Genomic DNA, 21,727 nt, shown 5'->3' with positions numbered 1-21,727 from the left:
GACTACTATAGAGCATCTTAACATTTCCTGGAAGAGCTGACAACCGATCAAACCATTGTAAAAACCTTCTAGAAGTTACATTACCCATTGTGGGTGCCGCTATGCTTTTTATATATTTTATTCATTTTCACTGCACTGAATTACAGGTTACGCTTTGTTAGCTAGCGGTTAGCTAATGTTAGCTATCGGTTAGCTGATGTTTGCTAGCGGTTAGCTGACGGCTTGCTAGCTACAGTTACACATCAACCATCTTTTTGCAGCTTTTTGAAATCGAGTCAACAAGAGACGCTAGCAATGCTATGTAAGTAGTGTTCCTTACCTGGCAAGCTGACTGTTCAAAAAGCTCGTTAAGGAATATTTGAAACTCACGCGTGAAAAGGTTAAGGTTTGGTTAGTGTTACGTCTCACAGCTCTGGGGTTCAGATTAGGGTTTTGGGTTAAGGTTAGGTATCACAGCACTGGGGTTAAAGTAGGGTTTATGGTTTGGTTAGGATAACAAAGAAAATCACTTCAAACATATGCATTTTGTGACAACACCACTCGCCAAGACTGATTACAGGTTCCTCGCTGGAATAGTGGGTAGCGTGGCTGTCTAGGATGTGGAAGGACGCTGGTTTGAATCAGGGTTACTGCTTTTTTTTTCCTGTTCCGACTCTAAGGTTATTTTACTGCACGTATTATATCTTACGAAATCCCCTGCCTAAAATGTACGTAAAATAGTCTACATCCTCCTTCTGAGACCAGGTTGAGTATACAGGAGAGATTGATTGATATCAGTGACAAGTCCCCTTAAAATGGAAATAGTACACAGAGGGCAAACCACCTGTTCACTGCATGTGTCTTTAACAATGTATAGTAAACAAAAGTATAGACTGAACATCTTAAGTTTTGGTACCATGTTTTGTAGGTGGAAATAAGATATCCTTGAAATGTTGTGCACTGGTTTGTTTACAGCCCAATTTTGAGCATTCATTTTTTGCCAAGATAATCCATCCACCTAGCAAAGTCTTTGAAAATGTTAAATGTACTTCATGTTATGCTTTACTAAAGTGAATTGCTATGGCTTTCCCCTAAAGTGTTTCATTATACAGATATATTCTTGAACATTTGTCCAGAACAGAAGTGACTACTATCCATGCATAAACAAAATTATTCCCTACAAAAAATAAACAGAAAGGGCTGTGTCAATTAATTTGATAAGATGACCCTCTCACTTTTGTGATCCTCATTCTCTGTCATTTCAAATGGTGAAAGACTTGAGACTTGTGTGTGGGCTTACCTTGTGATATAGTGGCTAATGACTTATTCCATATTACAACAACAGACAATACTTCTCTACTTATGGTCATGGTTATTGTCCATCAGGAATTTCTATACTGGTATGTTACTTTTAGGTTTGAAATAAGCATTACCAGTCAGGCTTTAGGGCTAGGTTAATAAGGTGTTTGGTAAGGTTAGGTCATCTTCTGAGTGTTGTTGCATGCAGTGTTGTTGGATATCACGAAATGTTGGAAATTGAACAAGGGAAAAAATTAAATAAAATCTTCCTTCTCCATGTAACATCTCATTGTGTAGGTGTTTTACTACACATCCCAGTCGAAGCAGGAAGAGATTGAGAAACACACAACAGATGGGATTCCGTTGTTCTCAACTACATATGCCTTGCCATTGCCTTTCAGTCATAGCTTGCCTAAGGTAAGAAGGGAGAATTTTTATTTTATTTAATTGATCAGTTTTTCACAAAGTAAAATCAAATGCAACTTGGTCTCATTAAATACGTAAATTATTATATGAAAACCTTTGACAGCCGAATATTGAGATATTATTGTTAGGTGAAGTAACGTTGGGAGTAATAATCATTTGAAGACATAAACTATTTCATTCGTAAGATATATTATGTTAGGTGCAGTAATGTTCCAGAAAAAATTAGCAATTGACAGGCTGTGTTCCGAACCCGTGTCGTTAGCTCCGCAGGTGGGTGTACACCCACTGCCCTAAACTGAGACATACTGTTAGGGTGGCGACTTATATGTTAGGGATTTATATTTCTAAACCATAACCCCAGTGCTGTGATAACTAACCTTAACCCAAACCTTAACCCCAGTGCTGTTGTTACTTAATGTTAACTGTAACATTAAAATGCATTTATTACATAATGTGGAGACACCGGTTAGAGACACGGCTTGGTTGTTTTGAGTAAATTCATATATATGATTTGTTTTAGTATTGTTTGTAACAAATCATGTTAAGTTTTAGCCAATTTTGTAATTGTATGTGTGTTTACTAGCACATTGTTATGTAGCCTAACATTTCGTAACACATCATATGAAATTGAGTGCCATAGATTTACATATAATATTTTACGTTTTCCAATGAGACTAGGTTGCCAAATGCCACTCATTGACAATTCCAATAAAATTCTGTTTTGAGTTGGTGACAACAATTTTCTCTTAGGCTGGACAATGTCAGGAACAAGGTGTGGGTGGCTGCCATTGGAGTCTTCTCTGCTGGCCTGGCAGTGCTGTCCTCTTTTGGATTGATGTTCTACATTGGAATTCCCTTTGTCATAACTGTGGCAAACTCTCCATTCCTCATACTTGGTAAGGTAATTTACAGTGTCATTAATACAGTGGGGAGAACAAGTATTTGATACCCTGACGATTTTACAGGTTTTCCTATTTACAAACCATGTAGAGGTCTGTCATTTTTATCATAGGTACACTTCAACTTTGAGAGATGAAATCTAAAACAGAAATCCAGACAATCACATTGTATGATTTTTAAATAATTAATTTGCATTTTATTGCATGACATAAGTATTTGATCAGCTACCAACCAGTAAGAATTCCGGCTCTCACAGACCTGTTAGTTTTTCTTTAAGAAGCCCACCTGTTCTCCACTCATTACCTGTATCTTGTTCTCCCCACTGTAGGTACATTTAAAATTTTAGGATATTTCCAATTCAAAGCTAAAATTGAGTCACTTCACTTAACATCAGTACATATACTTCACAGGAATTGGTGTTGATAACATGTTCATCATGTTGTCCAACTGGCAGCAGACCAACGTGAAAGATCCCGTGGAGAAACGCATGGCACACACATACAAAGAAGCTGCTATGTCTATAACCATCACCACCTTGACTGACATCCTTGGGTTTTACATTGGACTCATGTCTGACTTTCCGTCAATACAATCTTTCTGCCTGTATACAAGCACTGCTATTATATTTTGCTATGTTTACAATATCACATTCTTTGGAGCTTTCCTGGCATTGAATGGAAGAAGAGAAGGAAGCAACAGACACTGGATGACTTGTATGAAGATTGCATCTGAGAATCCCAAAGTAGGTTCTAATGTGTGTAGTTTGTGTTGTGTGGGAGGGGAGTATGATGAAGAGACTGGGACAGAGAAAGTACAACCAATCAATAATTTCTTTAAGAAATACTATAGTCCATTTCTGATGAAACCATACAACAAAGTAATTATATTATTTATTTATGCTGGGTATTTGGCTGCAAGTATCTATGGGTGTTTTCAAATACAACAAGGAATTGATTTGGCTGATTTGGCAGCTGATGACTCTTATGTTATTCCATATTACAACAATGACAGACAATACTTTTCTACTTACGGTCCAAATGTCATGATAATTGTCCATCAAGAATTTCCATACTGGAATGTAACCAAACGATCTGAACTCTACTCTTGCTTGGATGACTTTAAAAAGCTTAGATTTATTGAAGATAATTTGAATATATCTTGGTTAAATTACTATGAAAGCTATGCACAAAGTCTGAATTTAATGTTTAATGATGAAGTTGTATTCCATGCCAATTTATCTTCATTTTTTGATGAGTACCCTGTATTTAAGCAAGATGTCAACTTTACTGCTGATGCCATCCATGCGTCTCGATTCTTCATCCAGACATTACATATAGCCAATGCCAGTATGGAAATTGAAATGGTCAACAGTCTTAAAGAAACAGCAGAAAGGTGTAGTGTTGTGCCACTGATAGTTTACCACCCGGCATTCATCTACTATGACCAGTATGCTGTTATAGTGAGTGGCACTCTCCAGAATATCGGTGTCACCACAGCAGTCATGTTGTTTATTTCTCTTCTGCTGATTCCAAATCCTATCTGTTCCCTGTGGGTGACATTCTCTGTTGTCTCTGTTATCGTGGGTGTTGCTGGCTTCATGGCTTTGTGGAATGTCAATCTAGACTCTATATCTATGATCATTCTTGTTGTCTGCATTGGTTTCACTGTTGATTTCTCTGCTCATATATCATATGCCTTTGTCTCAAGCAAAAAAAATAGTGCCAATGAAAGAGTGGTTGATGCTCTCTTCACTGTGGGCTATCCTATAGTACAGGGGGCTAGTTCAACCATTTTAGGTGTGGTGGTTTTGGCTGCCTCCAAGAATCATATCTTCAGGACGTTTTTCAAGATAATGTTCTTGGTAATGATTTTTGGGCTAATTCATGGCATTACATTTGTCCCAGTGTTTCTTACTTTATTAACACGCAACAAAAATAAACAAGAGAGTGATCTGAAACAAGAAGTCTGGGTTAAACCATTTAGTAATACTGTGCAAAGTGAAATGAAACTTGAAATCAAGTGTGTAGCTTATGACAACAAAAACTTTGTTACTTGTATTAACTGCTATGATAAACCAACAATATATACACAGCACTCCCAAAATTGTGTGATACAAAACAAAAACAATTTGTGGGTTACAGACCCTGACTGCCCATGATGTAATGTAGGACTACCTAGGATATGGAGTATTGATCTGTCATTGGAGATGGCATTTACAATTGTTTAATAATTTTTTGGTTTGTCTGTTTTCCTACGTATACACTCACCTAAAGGATTATTAGGAACACCTGTTCAATTTCTCATTAATGCAATTATCTAATCAACCAATCACATGGCAGTTGCTTCAATGCATTTAGGGGTGTGGTCCTGGTCAAGACAATCTCCTGAACTCCAAACTGAATGTCAGAATGGGAAAGAAAGGTGATTTAAGCAATTGTGAGCGTGGCATGGTTGTTGGTGCCAGACGGGCTGGTCTGAGTATTTCACAATCTGCTCAGTTACTGGGTTTTCACGCACAACCATTTCTAAGGTTTACAAAGAATGGTGTGAAAATTTAAAAACATCCAGTATGCGGCAGTCCTGTGGGCGAAAATGCCTTGTTGATGCTAGAGGTCAGAGGAGAATGGGCCGACTGATTCAAGCTTATAGAAGAGCAACTTTGACTGAAATAACCACTCGTTACAACCTAAGTATGCAGCAAAGCATTTGTGAAGCCACAACAGCAGAAGACCCCACCGGGTACCACTCATCTCCACTACAAATAGGGAAAAAGAGGCTACAATTTGCACGAGCTCACCAAAATTTGACAGTTGAAGACTGGAAGTATGTTGCCTGGTCTGATGAGTCTCGATTTCTGTTGAGACATTCAGATGGTAGAGTCAGAATTTGGCGTAAACAGAATGAGAACATGGATCCATCATGCCTTGTACCACGCTCTGATGGCTACTTCCAGCATGATAATGCACCATGTCACAAAGCTCGAATCATTTCAAATTTGTTTCTTGAACATGACAATGAGTTCACTGTACTGAAATGGCCCCCACAGTCACCAGATCTCAACCCAATAGAGCATCTTTGGGATGTGGTGGAACGGGAGCTTCGTGCCCTGGATGTGCATCCCACAAATCTCCATCAACTGCAAGATGCAAGGGGGTCAAACACAGTATTAGTATGGTGTTCCTAATAATCCTTTAGGTGAGTGTATAAATCATATTTTTATTTTCAGATAACTCTGTAATACTTGCACAAAAAAATCTGGGAAATAGGCTTACTAGAGCCCCCCAAAAACTGTCAGAGAGACCTTAACAAAAATGGTTCAAAGTGTACAGTATTTCAATTTAGTTGAATACCTACATAAAATAACTCAGATTAATTTATAAGTTTACTTCAGATTGTCTGGCTGTGAACATATGAACAGATAGAACATACAATCTATATAGAGAATGTACATCATGGACATTTTCATACCTACTGAAATAATGACATAATGCCTTCTCTTTCAAAATGAAGTATTAACATACATTGAATGACAAAATAATATTGGCATTTACACATCTTTTGACTCTATATTCTTTGCATTAAAAATGACTGAATGACTATAATAGTTGTGGACTCTCAGCTTTCATTTGCAAGTATTTTCATTTCGGATTAGCCAGTTAGAAATTATGGACCATTTAATCCAGTTCCCCATTTCATGATTCCAGTTGTATATGGACAGATTAACATTATATAGAATAAAGTAATCATGTTAAATACTTGTTTACAATTCCTTTTCATACAATGATGGCCTAAAGTCTGCGACCCTAATAATTTAAAAGAAGCTGGGCATATCCCTTGGTGATCCTTTGCCAAGCCTGTACTGCAGCCATCTTCTGTTCCTGCTGGTTTCAAGGACATTTTGTCTTCAGTCTTTTATTTATTTTAATTTTAGTTTCATTTACCAGGAAAGACATATTGAAACCTAAGTCTAATTCTGAGAACAACAATTGCTGCAACACAAAATAGAAATATCAAGGCATACAAAATAATGTCAACAATATCCAGTACTGTGTTGATTATTACAGGTGTTCCTAATAATCCTTTAGGTGAGTGTACATTGACAAGCTTATAAATAATTATTTTTAAATGAATAATAATTGTGTCCTTCAAACTTTGCTTTTGTCAAAGAAACCTCAGTTTGCTACAATTACAGCCTTGGAGACCTTTGGTGTTCTAGTTGTCCATTTGCTGAGGTAATTTAAAGAGATTTCACCCCATGCTTCCTGAAGCACCTCCCACAAATTGGATTGACTTGATGGGCACTTCTTATATACCATGCGGTCAATCTGCTCACACAACAGCTCAATAGGGTTGAGATCTGGTGACTGTGCTGGCCACTTCATTATGAACAGAATACCAGCTGACTGCTTCTTCCCAAAATAGATCCTACATAGTTTGGAGCTGTGCTTTCGGGAATTGTCATTTTGTGGAGGAAATTGGCTCCAATCAAACACTGACCACAGGGTGTGGCATGGGGTTGCAAAATGGAGTGATAGCATTCCTTCTTCAATATCACTTTTACCCTGTACAAATCTCCCACTTTACCATCACCAAAGCACCCTCTGACCATTACATTGCTTCCACCATATTTGACAGATGAGGTCAAGTACTTCTCCAGCTTTCATTTGGTCTGCATCTCACAAATGTTCTTCTTGATCCAAACACTTCAAATTTAGATTTCTGTCCACACTTTTTTTTAAATCTTCCTCTGTCCAGTGTCTGTGTTAATTTGCCCATCTTATTATTTTTATATGCCAGTCTGAGATATGGCTTTTTTCTTTGCAACTCTGCCTAGAAGGTCAGCATCCCAGAGTTGTCTCTTCACTGTTCTCATTGAAACTGGTGTTTTGTGGGTACTATTTAATGAAGTTCCCAGTTGTGGACCTGTGAGGCGTTTGTATCTCAAACTACACACTCTAATGTATTTGTCCTCTTTCTCAGTTGTGCACTGGGGCCTCCCACTACTCTTTCTATTCTGGTTGGAGCCAGTGTGCACTGTTCTTTGAAGGGAATTTCTTGGCAATTTCTCACATGGATTAGCCTTCATTTCTCAGAACAAGAATAGACTGACGAGTTTCAGAAGAAAGTTCTTCTTTCTGGCCATTTTGAGCCTGTAATTGAAATCAATTACTGATGCTCCAGATACACAACTAGTCTAATGATGGACAGTTTTATTGCTTCTATAATCAGCACAACTGTAACGCTTCTAGTTGTGGTGTAGTGTTGGCAAGGGAACCAGGCGCAGGCAGTTATCTTGTTCGTGGGTTTTAATGAAAACAAACAAACCGAACACGAACGGAAAACTATACTGAATGAAAGGACTGAATGAAATAAAAGTGCGTGACAACGTGTCTTAACAGGTAATTTTCAGACAGTACAAACAAGCAACACTCACCGATAAACAAACAAACAGACAGCAACAGCAACAATGATCCACCAAAACCTGAACCAGCAGGCAGTCCCTCCAGGACCGAGGCCTCCCCAAGAATTTCTTAGGGGGGGGCTATGGGGGTGCCCGAGGAAGGTTGTGACAGCACCCCCTCTGCGTCTGGAGGCCTTCCCGGTGGTTGGGCGGAGTGAGGACTGGCGGGGCTTCAAGGACCCGCCGTACCGGTTCTCGCCGCCAGAGGTAAAGTTCCCGGCACCCTCTCCTGTCCCGGCCGCCCCGGCGCACTCTCCTGTCCCGGCTGCCGACCCTCCGTCGGCTCTCCCGGCCTCTGGCCCTCCGCCGGCTGCCGACCCTCCGTCGGATCTCCCGGCCTCTGGCCCTCTGCCGGCTCCTGATCTTCCGCCGGTTCTGCCTTCCCGGCCTGTTCCGATGGCTCCGCCGCCCTGGTTAGTCTCGGCTCTTTCACACCAGTTCCCAATTTGTATCGTTTGTATATGTTTAAATGTTTCCCCTCTGCTCCCCACATTGTGGATCATTGTTGCTGTCTGTTTGTTTATCGGTGAGTGTTGCTTGTTTGTACTGTCTGAAAATTACCTGTTAAGACGCGTTGTCGCGCACTTTTATTTCATTCAGTCCTTTCATTCAGTATAGTTTTCCGTCCGTGTTCGGTTTGTTGTTTGTTTTCATTAAAACCCACGAACAAGATAACAGCTTGCGCCTGGTTTTCTTGCCAACACTACACCACAACTAGAAGCGTCACAACAACAGTTTTCAGCTGTCCTAACATCATTGCAAAAGGGTTTTCAAATGATCACTTAGCCTTTTAAAATGATAAACTTGGAGCAGCAAATACAACGTGCCATTGGAACATTGGAGTGATGGTTGCTGAAAATGGGCCTCTGTATGCCTATTTACATATCTCTTTAAATATCAGCTGTTTCCAACGATAGGTCATTTACAACATTAACAATGTCTACAATGTATTACTAATATAATGTGATGTTATTTTAATGGAGAAACATTTTGCAAGGATATTTCTAAATGACCCCAAACTTTGGGTATCAGGTGCTTTTCCTTGTATGCAATGGTGTGCATGGTCCACAAGACAAAATTCCAATTGTAAGTCCAATGACCCTTAGCAAAGTTCAGGTACTGGAATTTGTAAGTTGGGCTAAGTAAGGGCTTTTTTTGTGCAACCCCTTGAAAAGTGTGAGTCTAATGTTTCTAATCTAATATATTAAAGATATCAAATAATGATACACAATCAGTTAATATCATAAAGAGTTAATTGGTCCTAATACACATCAGAATAAATTGTTGTTAATATCTTACCTGAATGTTATGTGGTACAAAGATATATTTTAGACATGTTTATTTTTTATTCAGAATAGTTGTAAAATAGAAGAGAGTTTTTGAAAGAGCAGTGGGACGAACTGGAACGCTGCAGAAGTGATCAGCATGTTCATAGGACTACACTAAGCAACTCCTGCATTGTTGTAATTCATACATATATTTAATTAGATATTTCTTTTTTCTGGACATGTGTACATTTTTGTGTTTCTACCTGTGTAGTTCTTGTAAACTACTGCTACCCAAAAATGACCCCGGGAATATCTTAAGAGTTATCTTAAGTGTTGTCTTATTGATACATGTTTTGGTTATATATTTAATTAATATTCTATCTCATCAGTGCCTCCATTAGACACTAGACTGCCAAAAAAAACAACACTGCTCAAAAAATTAAGATCAAAATATTTACTGTAATTCATTGAGAACAAAATGATGTAACAACAGTCAATTGAATCCAAAATCCCCAACCAATTGAGGTCTGGATTTAAACTCATACCGAAAATCTAAGTAAAAAATTGAAATCACAGGCTGTTCCAACTTTGCGTGAATGTCATTACTGCAGCTCATAATGTGAATCAGTAGTGTGTATCTGTGCATGCTCGTGATGAGACAGCGGAAGGTGTCCTTGGGGATCTCCTTCCAGACCTGGATCGGGGAATCAGATTGGGCGCTTCTTGGTGGCGTCAGATGCACAGATAGATAACATCCCAGAGTTTATGATTAACAGGTGTTTCTCTAAGGAGTGAATGCAAGGACAAAAGGGTTGCTTTTAAATGCCTAGCTTGTGTGATCCTTGAGATAACACTGTCACGTCCTGGCTGTGCCCCTAGCCATCTCTGCGCTGTGCTCGGGGCATAGCCAGGACAGGAGGTGGCATCTAGCCACCTCTAATCCTCTTTGGTCTCCCCAATTGGAGGCAGGTGTGGATCATTGCCTCCAATTGGGGACCCTATTTAAGTTCATGGTGTTGGCCAAGCTAACGTGGTTCATTTTGGTTTTGTCCTGTTTTAGATGACCCAGGTCACTGGTTGCTGTGTTTTGTTTGTTTTGAATCTTTCTTCATTAAAACATGGACTACTTAAGTTACCTCTACTCTGCCTGTGTCCTTCTCCCACCACAACCGTGACAAACACTCCTGTGTCATAGGTAGAGCCTCAGGAAACAGATCGGAAAGTGTCAATGATTGATAACTGGTCTCTTCTACAGGACTAGTTATGTTTTCCTTAGGTCAGTTAACTAACCCCCACTACTTGAGTTTTAGAATATAACCAGAGTGAGGGTTGAGAAAGCTCTCTTGCATTTTCCTCACTCCTGCCTGCATCTTCAATCAAACTTTTATCTTGGATACTTGTACTGTAATTGTAATACTCTCTTTATAAATTAAATTCATTAGTTACATTAATTGATTGACTATTTGGAATTAATCTAAAATGGGTCAAAATCCAGTTCCACCACTCCCCAGACCATCACTGACCCAAAACACTGAGAAATGCTATGTTTCTTGAAAAATATATGCCCGATTGGAATTTGATGCCATCAATACTTTTCAAAAAATATGGGAGAGGGGCAACAAAAGACTGGAAAGGTTGTGTAATGCAGAAAAATAGGATAATTGGCAAAATGACCGTAACATGATCGGGTATAAAAAGAGCATCACAGAGAGGAAATGTTCACCACACTGTGAAAGACTGTGTGGCAGGTAAATAGTGCAAAGATTTAAGAATAATGTTTCTTAATGTAAAATTGCAAAGAGCTTGGGTATCTCATCATTTACAGTACATAATATCAAAAGATTCAGAGAATCGGGAAAAATCTCTGTATGCAAGAGACATGGCCAAAAACCAATATTGGATCACTGCATCTGTACTGGAATCGTGTCTGGTTTAAAGTGGAATTGTGTCTGGTTTAAATCACTGCATGGGCTCAGGAACACTTCCCGAAAAACCATTGTCTTTTAACGTAGCATGTCACTGCATTCACAAATTCAAGTTAAACTTTACCAATCAAAGAATAAACCAGATATGAACAAGGTCCAGAAAAAATGCAGCATTTAAGATGGTCTGAAGCGAAGTGGAAAACTAACCTGTGGTCTGACAAATCAAAATTTTAAATAATTGTAAGGAATCATGGATAAAAAGGAAAATAATTATCCAGCTTTTTATCTGTGCACAGTTCAAAAGCCAACATCTATGATGGTATGGGGGTGAATTAGTGCACATGACATGGGTGACTTTTAATGCTGAACAATACATACACGATTTGGAGCAATATGCTGCCATTCTGACATCTTTTTCAGGGAACTGGCCCGCCTGCAGTCCAGACCTGTCACCCATTAAAAACAAGAAGACTAAGAAGACCCCAAACTGGTGAACATCCTATATTAAGCCAGAATGGGAAAAATGTAACTTTCAAAACTACAGCAATTGGTCTCGTCAGTTCCAACTTCTCTGGAAACAGGGTTGCATTAAAAAAGCCTATTTTGATGTTATTATTGTGCTTATTAGTTTAGGAGGGGGATTGTGTTATATATATCCAACCCCACCAGTCATTTGTTGACACTGTTATTGTGTTTCAAGCAATTATACAGTGACTTGTGCAAGTAAAATAATGCATTTGGATGGCGTCCTTCAGTTGAAAAAGTACTGAGAATGGGAACTGCAGCGTCTGATGTGCATGTGCTCATGTTTAAACATAATGGCGCGAATAGGACACCATCAAGAATGATAAGGATCATTACCAATGATGCTTGAAATCGAAATGGACAGAAAGAACAATAAAGATTTCCGGCTGAAAAATATGGATTTTGAGGAAGTCGTGAATGGAGGAGTGATGGAGAGTTTGGTACATATGAAAAGCAAAGAAAAAAGAAAGTCAAGATGGGTGAGAGAGGACAAGAGTCGTAAAGTGGGAAAGGAGACAATCAAAATGGACAAAGATGAATGACAGCAGTAACAAGATGATGTCCCTTTCATGGAACCCTGGAATAATGGAAAATACAAGGAACTGACGTGAGCTTTTATAATCATTGACTGAGAGTTCTGTTGTGTTTATTTCCAAAAATGTATCATAGCTAAACATTCAAGGAAGCTGGAACTCATCAAGGAAACCTGATCACTTTCCTTGACAATTGCCAGGCTTATCCAATTGAATATTAGTTTGTTGGTAAAAAGCATGTTTTACTAAGTATTCAAGAAATGGCCTGTTTAGTCATGCTTGAACATGTTTTCATAGGCATTCAAGAAATAATCTTTTTTGTTGTGCTTTGTCATGTTTGTAATTTTGTCATGTTATGTAATTTTGAGCAAAACGCATTTACTGTGTTGATAATGTTTTATTCCGTGAGGCCTCTACTAATGGGGTGTTCTCACAACAATGTGGTTAAGCCATTACCAGGCCCACCGCATGATAAATTTGCTTCCGCGTGCTGTGCTGTTAGCCAGTACACGTGGGGAAATCTAAACTGAGCGATAAATTGATGACAATTATTCTCTAATCTGCAGTGGCGTTTTTATATGTAACACATTTCTGGGGCACAAACGCCACCAATTTGAAAATATAGGATACATACCAGTAAAGCTACAAAACTCCCTCTTGCTACTGATGTGTTTATTTAACACATGAACAAACAGCGTGGCTCCACAAAAAACTTTTAACGACAGAACGGCTTGCTTCTACCAGGTGTTGTAGTACACATACTGGAGAGAGAGACCTTCTTGTGTAATTGCTCTCCTTCTTTCTCACACTTGTGTAAAATTACCACTGACACATTTACAATGTGGCCATACGTAGGGCCATACGCAAACAGCAATGAGCTCAACACCATTGAAGGCCACAACGAAGAGGACAGACAACTTTTTAGGGATACAGATCCATTCTATGACAACAACCTTAGTAGAAAAGCATGGACACTCGTCACCATCTATATCAATCGATCCAGCACAAAAATATGACCAATGTACGGACCAGCACCACAAAGGCAGGATGATAAAATATGCTTTCACTCACCAAGGCTGAGGGCCCACTTGAAGAGAAAGGTGGCACGGCGGTTCTTCCTCTGGGCAAACTTTTCGATGACTTTGGGAATGAAGTCATGTAGCTGCGGAATCAGCTGGCTTTCGATGGACAACATGGCCAAAGCGTTGAGTCACGGCTGTCCCATGGTATTGCGAGGGAAGGTTTTTACCCTCTTCAAGATGGAAAAGTTCCTCTCTGACTTGGATGTCGTCATAGGTGTTGTTATGATCATTTTCAGCCGAGTGACGGTCTCAGCAAAAGCCTCCTAGGTTGTTCTCCAGGATGGATCTTAACAGAGACAGGGTCGTCTTACCAGTGTGAAGCTCAGTGTGGTGGTACAGAGTGGTCAGCACAAACTTCAACTTTTCCTTGTTTCCTAGAGGCCATAGTTTCACCGCACAGTCATGCTCAGATGTAGGGAATGACAGGAAATTGTGGGAAGAGCAAGCTGTCAACCAGCTTGGCAGCGATCAGGTGGTCACTTTATGAAAACCTCTGCTCCACCTGGGAGCTGACTGTGTCGCATGCCTCCTTTATCACCAGGGCGCTCTGTTGGTTACTCATTGGCCTGGCTCGTCTGTTCCATCGTGAACGGTGGCAGCCCATTCATCAGTTTGCTTCTTCATATTCTGGACATTCTCCTTGAAACGGATGAGCACACTGCTAATATCAGATGCATCCATGCTCCGTTTTTTGCAGAGTGTTGTATAAAACATCAGCTTCTGGCATAAGGAAGAAAAATTATTCCAGCAGCTGCAGAAAGGCTCGGTCCCGGAGTTTTTTTGACAGGCCATATGCCTCACTTATGGTGGCCTCATCCCATCCTGGTTGTGTGCGTATGTCCTCAATACACAGGAGCAGCGCAGCACGGTTTTCCCAAACTGCATTGACAGTTCTACTTTTAAAGTTCCATCGTACAGCGGATGGCCCTGGAATGCGTCTCTGTGTTACCTCAGCAAGTCCAGTTATCTTTTACTTCCACAAACTCATAAAAACCTCTCTGTCACTGTATTGTCAGGCAACATGTATCGCAACACAACCACCATTGGTAATTTACAGGAGACATCAGTTGTCTCATCTGCCTGTATGGCAACAAATGATGTCTTGTCCACTTGCTTGGCTATCTCCTCCCTGTACACTTCATACATACAGTCTAACAGTTAGTTTTGTATAGTGCTAGATTTCCCTTTGAAGATGGGCTGAGCGTCATTGTGCCTCTGAAGTCTCGAATCGCCCTCACACATAGGCTCGAAAATGCATCTGAATATTCCAGGATTCATGGAGTCCACTGACTCGTCATGCCCCCGCAGTGCGGTTTCAAATTTTCCACACAGTTTAATACACGTTTTGATCCGACTGAGAACGTACCTGTTTTCCTCCACCTGTTTGTTACGCTGCTCAATGGAGCGCCTTTAGGCACTGTCAACTTGGGCTGCAACATTTACCCTTCCAAGTAAGCCCAATTTCACAGCATTGTCCAGATGACTCCCGCTGCTCTCATGTTTTGCAATCCACTCAGAAAGATGTTTCAAATCTTTGTAACCGGTCCTCAACCAAGTACCATCTCCACCAAATAGCAGACATGGAAAACAGAAGAGTGCCTTCTTTTGTATACTAACCATTAGCCACTTTTCTTCAAAAACCACTCCATGTTTAACCCACGGTTACTTTTACCAGCAGTTTGAGTGATGACAATATCCGGTGGCTGATGGGCACCAAGTCACTTTATTCAAGTTTCTCCTCCAAATTAAGAGTTTCAAACCGGTGCTCGAGTATGAAATCCACTTTTTTTATTTTCTCAAGTTATCTAGCGTTTGTGAAGCTAACAAGCTAGCTAAGACAATCTACCCTCCTCCCTCTTCTTGACGACTAATGTTGGCACCAGACAGACAGCCAACCAGGTCTGAAACTACAGGAGTTTATGAATACATGATAGACAATTTCGCAGACCTGTGGGAAGGTACTGAGGTAAAATCTAATTTGAGAGCTGTTTAGGTTAGGCAAATTGGTCAATAGGTTATATGGTTTATAAGTCCTTTATACAAGCAACCATGTTGCAAATTTGATGTCTTTGATTGTGTTTGAGACTGTTTGGGGTTTTGACATGTTCACTTAGCTTTTTGATAAAAATACAGTATGCAGCTCCTTATCGAATGGATTCTAGATCCAGCCATACTACCAATTTTTGATTTTTCAAATCTGTCCTGAAATGATGGCCAGTGCGGTTTCAGGATGGTGCCTACTGTGGCCGTATTTGTCATTGTTCTGCATTCACTTATGGTGTCACTTTTCTATTGACTTCTAAATCTGTGTTAGTGAGCAAGAATCCATCCACCTCACAGGTGTGGCATATCAAGATGCTGATTAGGCAACATGATTATTGCCTTAGACTGGCCACAATAAAAGGCCACTCTAAAATGTGCAGTTCCATCACACAGCACAATGCCACAGATGTCGCAAGTTTTAAAGGAGCGTGCAATTGGCATGCTGACTGCAGGAATGTCCACCAGAGCTGTAGCCCGTGAATTGAATGTTAATTTCTTTATCATAAGTTGTCTCCAAAGGCATTTCAGAGAATTTAGCAGTCCATCCAACCGGTCTCACGACCGCAGACCACGTGTTACCACACCAACCCAGGACCTCCACATCCAGCGTCTTCACCTCCAAGATTGTCTGAGACCAGCCACCCGGACAGCTAATGCAACAATCGGTTTGGATAACCAAAGAATTTCTGCACAAACTGTGATTTCATAGATGTTTAGAGCCTTATTAAACAACTGAAAATACTATAGCCTGTCTTCTTTGGAAGAGTAATTTTTCCTCATTCTTAAGACCTTCAATAAAAAACAACACAATTCTACTTCATATATTTCATCTAAAAGCCCTGACCGTTCTAGTGTTAGTAACTGATTAGGCATGTGACAGTACAAGTCTGTCTCACCCCTTTGTCTCACTCTCTCGTTGGGTTAATGTGGAGTAATTAACAATAAGTTGTCAACTTTAGTCCAATGTAAATAAATTAATTACATGTTCTGTTCAAACGCAATTTTCATAGAAACCTAAGAAAAAAAAATGCTACTGAAAATATTAATGAAACAATGATGGGTTAAACGTGTAGCCATTGCCCATTTAACAATTGAAACATCCTTCATGTAAACATGCTGTATTATGAACTAAAATTACTTTAGTTTCGATCTACTGTGCCATATGTGGCAATATAGTGGGAACAGTAATTTCTTATTTTTTATTTGAAGAAGTTTTAATTGAAAGAAACATATGCAGTCTTCAGGAAATACAGAAAAATTGCATCAATGAAGCTAAAAGTAGTTTGCTTGGTAAAAGTCTGCAGTTAGCCTTAATCGTTAATAATTTAAATTAGCCTTAATCGTTGTAATTGACAGCTATATTTCCAGTCAAATAATTGTATGACAGTTTAAATTATTATGATCAGAGATTCATGTGTGTAGACTTATAATTAAATATACATTCTCAGAAATAACAGTTCATCTCTTCAAATTAAAATAAATATTAAAACCTTTATTGCAACATGGCGAAGTGTAATAAAAAAAAATCCTAAATTACGATTCAGTAATGTACAGAGGTTGCGTGGCAGTTGGGAGTTTATGGAATCAAACACAGCAAAATAGCAATCCATGAATAAGATAATAGTAGACAATATTCCAGTGATTTCTTTGTTTTATTCTGGTCATATAAAAAAATATACACACGCTTGAACTAAAAGCAGTAAAACACTACACTATTTCAGTAACAGCAGTTTTAGGCAGGTGTCAACGTTCTCATAGATGCCCCCTGGGGGCCATTCTTATTTTTTATAAAATGTTGTCTGTGCCGCAGTATAACGCAGTATAAAGAGGCATGCCCTGTCGTGGACTGCCCCCTTGAGCAACATCTGTTCATACTGTTTTTAAAATGACCCCCAAAATATGCATAGAAAAATACTCATCTTACTGATTTTATTTATATTTTTGGATGTAGAGTATTTCCCTGTTGGCCAAGATCTCACGATACATGGCCCCAAAAAAGCTCTATTTTTGTCTCATCAGACCACATAACCATCCAGATGGTCATTGGCAAACTTCAGATGGGCCTGGACATGCGCTGGCTTGATTAGGGGGACCTTGCATGCGCTGCAGGATTTTAATCCATGACGGCGTAGTGTGTTACTAATGGTTCTTTGAGACTGTGGTCCCAGCTCTCTTCAGGTCATTGACCAGGTCCTGCCGTGTAGTTCTGGGCTGGTCCCTCACTTTCCTCATGATCATTGATGCCCAACGTGGTGAGATCTTGCATGGAGCCCCAGACTGAGGGATATTGACCGTCATCTTGAACTTCTTCCATTTTCTAATAATTGCGCCAACAGTTGCCTTCTCACCAAGCTGCTTGCCTATTGTCCTGAAGCCCATCCCAGCCTTGTGCAGGTCTACAATTTTATCCCTGATGTCCTTACACAGCTCTCTGGTCTTGGCCATTGTGGAGAGGTTGGAGTTTGATTGAGTGTGTGGACAGGTGTCTTTTATACAGGTAATGAGTTCAAACAGGCACAGTTAATAAAGGTAATGAGTGGAGAACTGGAGGGCTTCTTAAAGAAAAACTAACAGGTCTGTGAGAGCCGGAATTCTTACTGGTTGGTAGGTGATCAAATACTTATGTCATGCAATAGAATGCAAATTAATTATAAAAAAATCATACAATGTGATTTTCTGGATTTCTTAGATTCCGTCTCTAACAGTTGAATTGTACCTATGATAAAAATTACAGACCTCTACATGCTTTGTAAGTAGGAAAACCTGCAAAATCGGCAGTGTATCAAATACTTGTTCTCCCCAATGTAAATTTAATAAAAGGATATCTGCCATACTATTTCACTGTGTACTTTTTCTGTAGTGTGCATTGACAACCCTGTTTCCAAAAAAGTTTGGATGCTGCGTAAAATGCAAATAAAACAGAATGCAATGATGAGCAAATCATTTATCCCTATATTTCATTTAAAATATTACAAGGACAAAAAAATTTACTGTATTGTTTTTTGGAAAAATATTTAGAATTTGATGCCAGCAACACGTTTCAAAAAAGTTGGGACAGGAGCATGTTTACCACCATGTTGCATCACCTCTTCTTTTAACAATACTCTGTAAGCGTTTGGGAACTGTGGTTTGGCATTGTCCATTTTAAGTGAGCTCGGGCCCAGAGAAGGCGACAGCTTTTCTGGATCTTGTTTACATATGGTTTTTCTTTGCATGGAAGAGTTTTAACTTGTATTTGTGGAAGCAGCAACATACTGTGTCCACAAAGAGTGGTTTTCAAAAGAGTTACTGAACCCATACAGTGATTTCTACTACAGAATCGTGTCGTTTTTAATGCATTGAGGGCCCGGAGATCACAATATTGGTTTAAGTCCCATGCATAGACAATTATGTACTGTAGTTGATGAGATCCCCAAACTCTTTGCAATTTAACGTTGAGAAATGTTATTCTTAAATTGTTGCACTATTTGCCTGTGCAGTCCTTCACAGAGTGGTGAACCCCTCCCCATATTTTATTTTGAAATAAAATATTCTGGAATGCTATTTCTATACCAAATTATGTTACTGACATGTTACCTATTGCCATGACCACGGATTCTGCTTGTAATCTTTATGTATTTCAATAAATACAGATGGGCTGTGTCAGAGTCTACAGGCAGAAATCAGATCAGCTGCATAACATGTGGACAAGGACAGAGACGGCTAGATAGGTTCTGGGCAGTGACAACAGTAATTGTCAGGCAGAAGAATCTAACAAAACCAGTTGGACTTTTGACAGGGACAGCCAGGAGTTGCAAGGGCAGGTTGTCCTAATGCATGGTCCAAGGACTTAGGTCCTCCTAATCTTAAGATTCAACAGGACAGAAAATATATCAGCTGTAAATCGGTATTATCAAACTTTACATTTCTGATTATAACTAACCAAACCCCCTACCCAGCTAAAACAATTTACAGCAGCAGAGCACTGTAAGGTGATGCAAGTATCATGATACCATTACACAAGTGATTCTGAAGCTTTAGCAATCTTGATCGCTAGGTGCCCGTACTGATGCCTATTTTGAACCTGCCATTTCTGTTTGCATTGCTGGTTTCATCTGCTTCATTTTCAGATGGCTCACTGCCTTCCCAAAGCCATAGGAAGGACCATATAAAGCTTGTCAGCTTTAACATGCGATAGTGTTACTTAGTCTGGATGAATAATAGATTGTTGAGGAAATTGAGCTAAGCCATGGGGACAGAATGCTTTTGCTGCTTCATTCTGATATCAAGGATTGACTCTCAAATATATAGAGCGGTAAGTATAAGTATATGTACACGTTCACTTATGATTATGCAGGCAATAATTTGAAAATAACTGCAGTTTCTCAGGCCTTGGCTTTTTTGAGATTCATATTGTCTACTGAAGTTTATTGTCAATACAAAAACTTTGTGTCTACTTTAAGAGCAAGTCTTACTTGTCCTTGGGAGTTGCTGCATCTGAGCATGATGTCTGTTAATTTGGCCAGAAATATGCTGATTTTCTCTCACTATTCTCTTCCAAAGGTCAGTGAATCTTTTATTGTAATTAACATTTTACATGAGGGATGGTATTTGTCAAACTTACATATATACCTTTCGCTGTTTAATTTCTGGAGGACTAATCATTACACCAACTTAGCTGGACATAATTGATTAATTACATAACATTTAAGTAAATCTATAAATGAGCAAACATTGTGATAGAGACTTAGTTTAAAAATCAATCTTATTTTTCTAAAATAGTTTGATATCAAAATGATTAGCACACTGATTTTCCATACTTTAACTCCATCTCCTTGCGTTTTTCAAAAGCAAATGTATAAAATTAAACACATCAAAGGTGCTAGTTGTAAATTATTCTTGTTAGAAATAATACAATTATTAGTTTTATTAGTTTTATTCTGGGTCCATTGTTGTTCATGTTGTATATACAGCTCTGGAAAAAATTAAAAGACCACTTCACATTTTTCTTTCCTTTCCAAAAAAGTTGAAAAGGAAAGTTTTGAGTGAGGAAAAGAGGCGTTAAATTTGCAGTGGTCTATTAAAAATTATATACATTCCTTTTTATGCTAATGATACAGTACTATATTTTGCTGCACGTGCTATGTACAAAGCCTTTGCCTATTTATGGTCTGGCTAAGTATTTCAGAAGCCAGATGTTAAATTATTGCCAGGTTTCAGAACTCAGATTGAAGTTATCTTTATGCCATACTGTATATCTACACTGGACGGTTCACAAATGTAATCAGTTCCTTATAAATACATTGGTATTTGTCTTGATTACAAGCTATCATTTAAAACAAACACTTTACAAAATAAACTAAACAGAAAATCAAGAATCTAAATTCCTTTCCAGAAAGACAGCATGTCCATCTGGTGATAGTATAATTGAAATAGTCTGAACCACTTTTATTTAAATTTTAGACTATGAGGCTGTAATCTATGCAAGTAACAGCTTTGTCACAAAAACCAATAGATATACACCGATCAGCCATAATATTATGACTACCTGCCTAATATTGTGTAGGTCCCGCTTTTTCCACAAAAACAGCTCTAACCCATTAAGGCATGGTCTCCACTAGACCTCTGAAGGTGTGCTGTTGTATCTGGCACAAAGACGTCAGCAGCAAATCTTGTTAGCAAGTCCTGTTAATTGCGTGGTACGGCCTCCATGGATTGGACCTGTTTGTCCAGCATATCCCACAGTTGCTCGATTGAATTGAGATCTGGGGAATTTGGAGGCCAAGTCAACACCTTGAACTCATTGTTGTGTTCCTCAAACCATTCCTGAACCATTTTTGCTTTTTGGCAGGGTGCATTATCCTGCTGAAAGAGGCCAATGCCATCAGGGAATACCGATACCATGAAAGGGTGCACATGGTCTACATCAATGGTTAGGTAGGTGATACGTATCAAAGTAACATCTACATGAATGGCAGGACCCAAGATTTCCCAGCCCAACATTGCCCAAAGCATCACACTGCCTCCTGGTGCCATGTGTTTTCCAGGTAAGCGACACACACGCACCCGACCATCCACGTGATGTAAAAGGAAACGTGATTCATCAGACCAGGCCACCTTCTTCCATTGCTCTGTAGTCCAGTTCTGATGTTCATGTGCCACTGTAGGTACTTTCGACAGTACAGGGTTCAGCATGGGCACTCTTACTGGTCTGCGGCCATGAAGCCCAATACGCAACAAACTGCGATTCACTGTGCGATCTGACAACTTTCTGTCAGTATTAACTTTTTCAGCAATTTGAGCGACA

General features: G+C 39.3%; 1 long non-coding RNA gene across 1 annotated transcript; it reads left to right on the top strand.

The window, feature by feature from the left end:
• Positions 1–19,566: 19,566 nt before the first annotated feature.
• Positions 19,567–21,424, top strand: LOC109615498. The gene is made up of 3 exons (XR_002196482.1): positions 19,567–19,735; positions 19,884–19,983; positions 21,272–21,424. It is a non-coding gene; the product is annotated as an uncharacterized LOC109615498 (long non-coding RNA).
• The last annotated feature ends 303 nt before the right edge of the window (positions 21,425–21,727 follow it).

This window comes from Esox lucius, chromosome 21, assembly GCF_011004845.1.
Source record: "Esox lucius isolate fEsoLuc1 chromosome 21, fEsoLuc1.pri, whole genome shotgun sequence".
Taxonomy (NCBI): Eukaryota; Metazoa; Chordata; class Actinopteri; order Esociformes; family Esocidae; genus Esox; species Esox lucius.
Note: the sequence above shows the minus strand (reverse complement) of the source record. Positions and strands in the feature narration are given on the sequence as shown.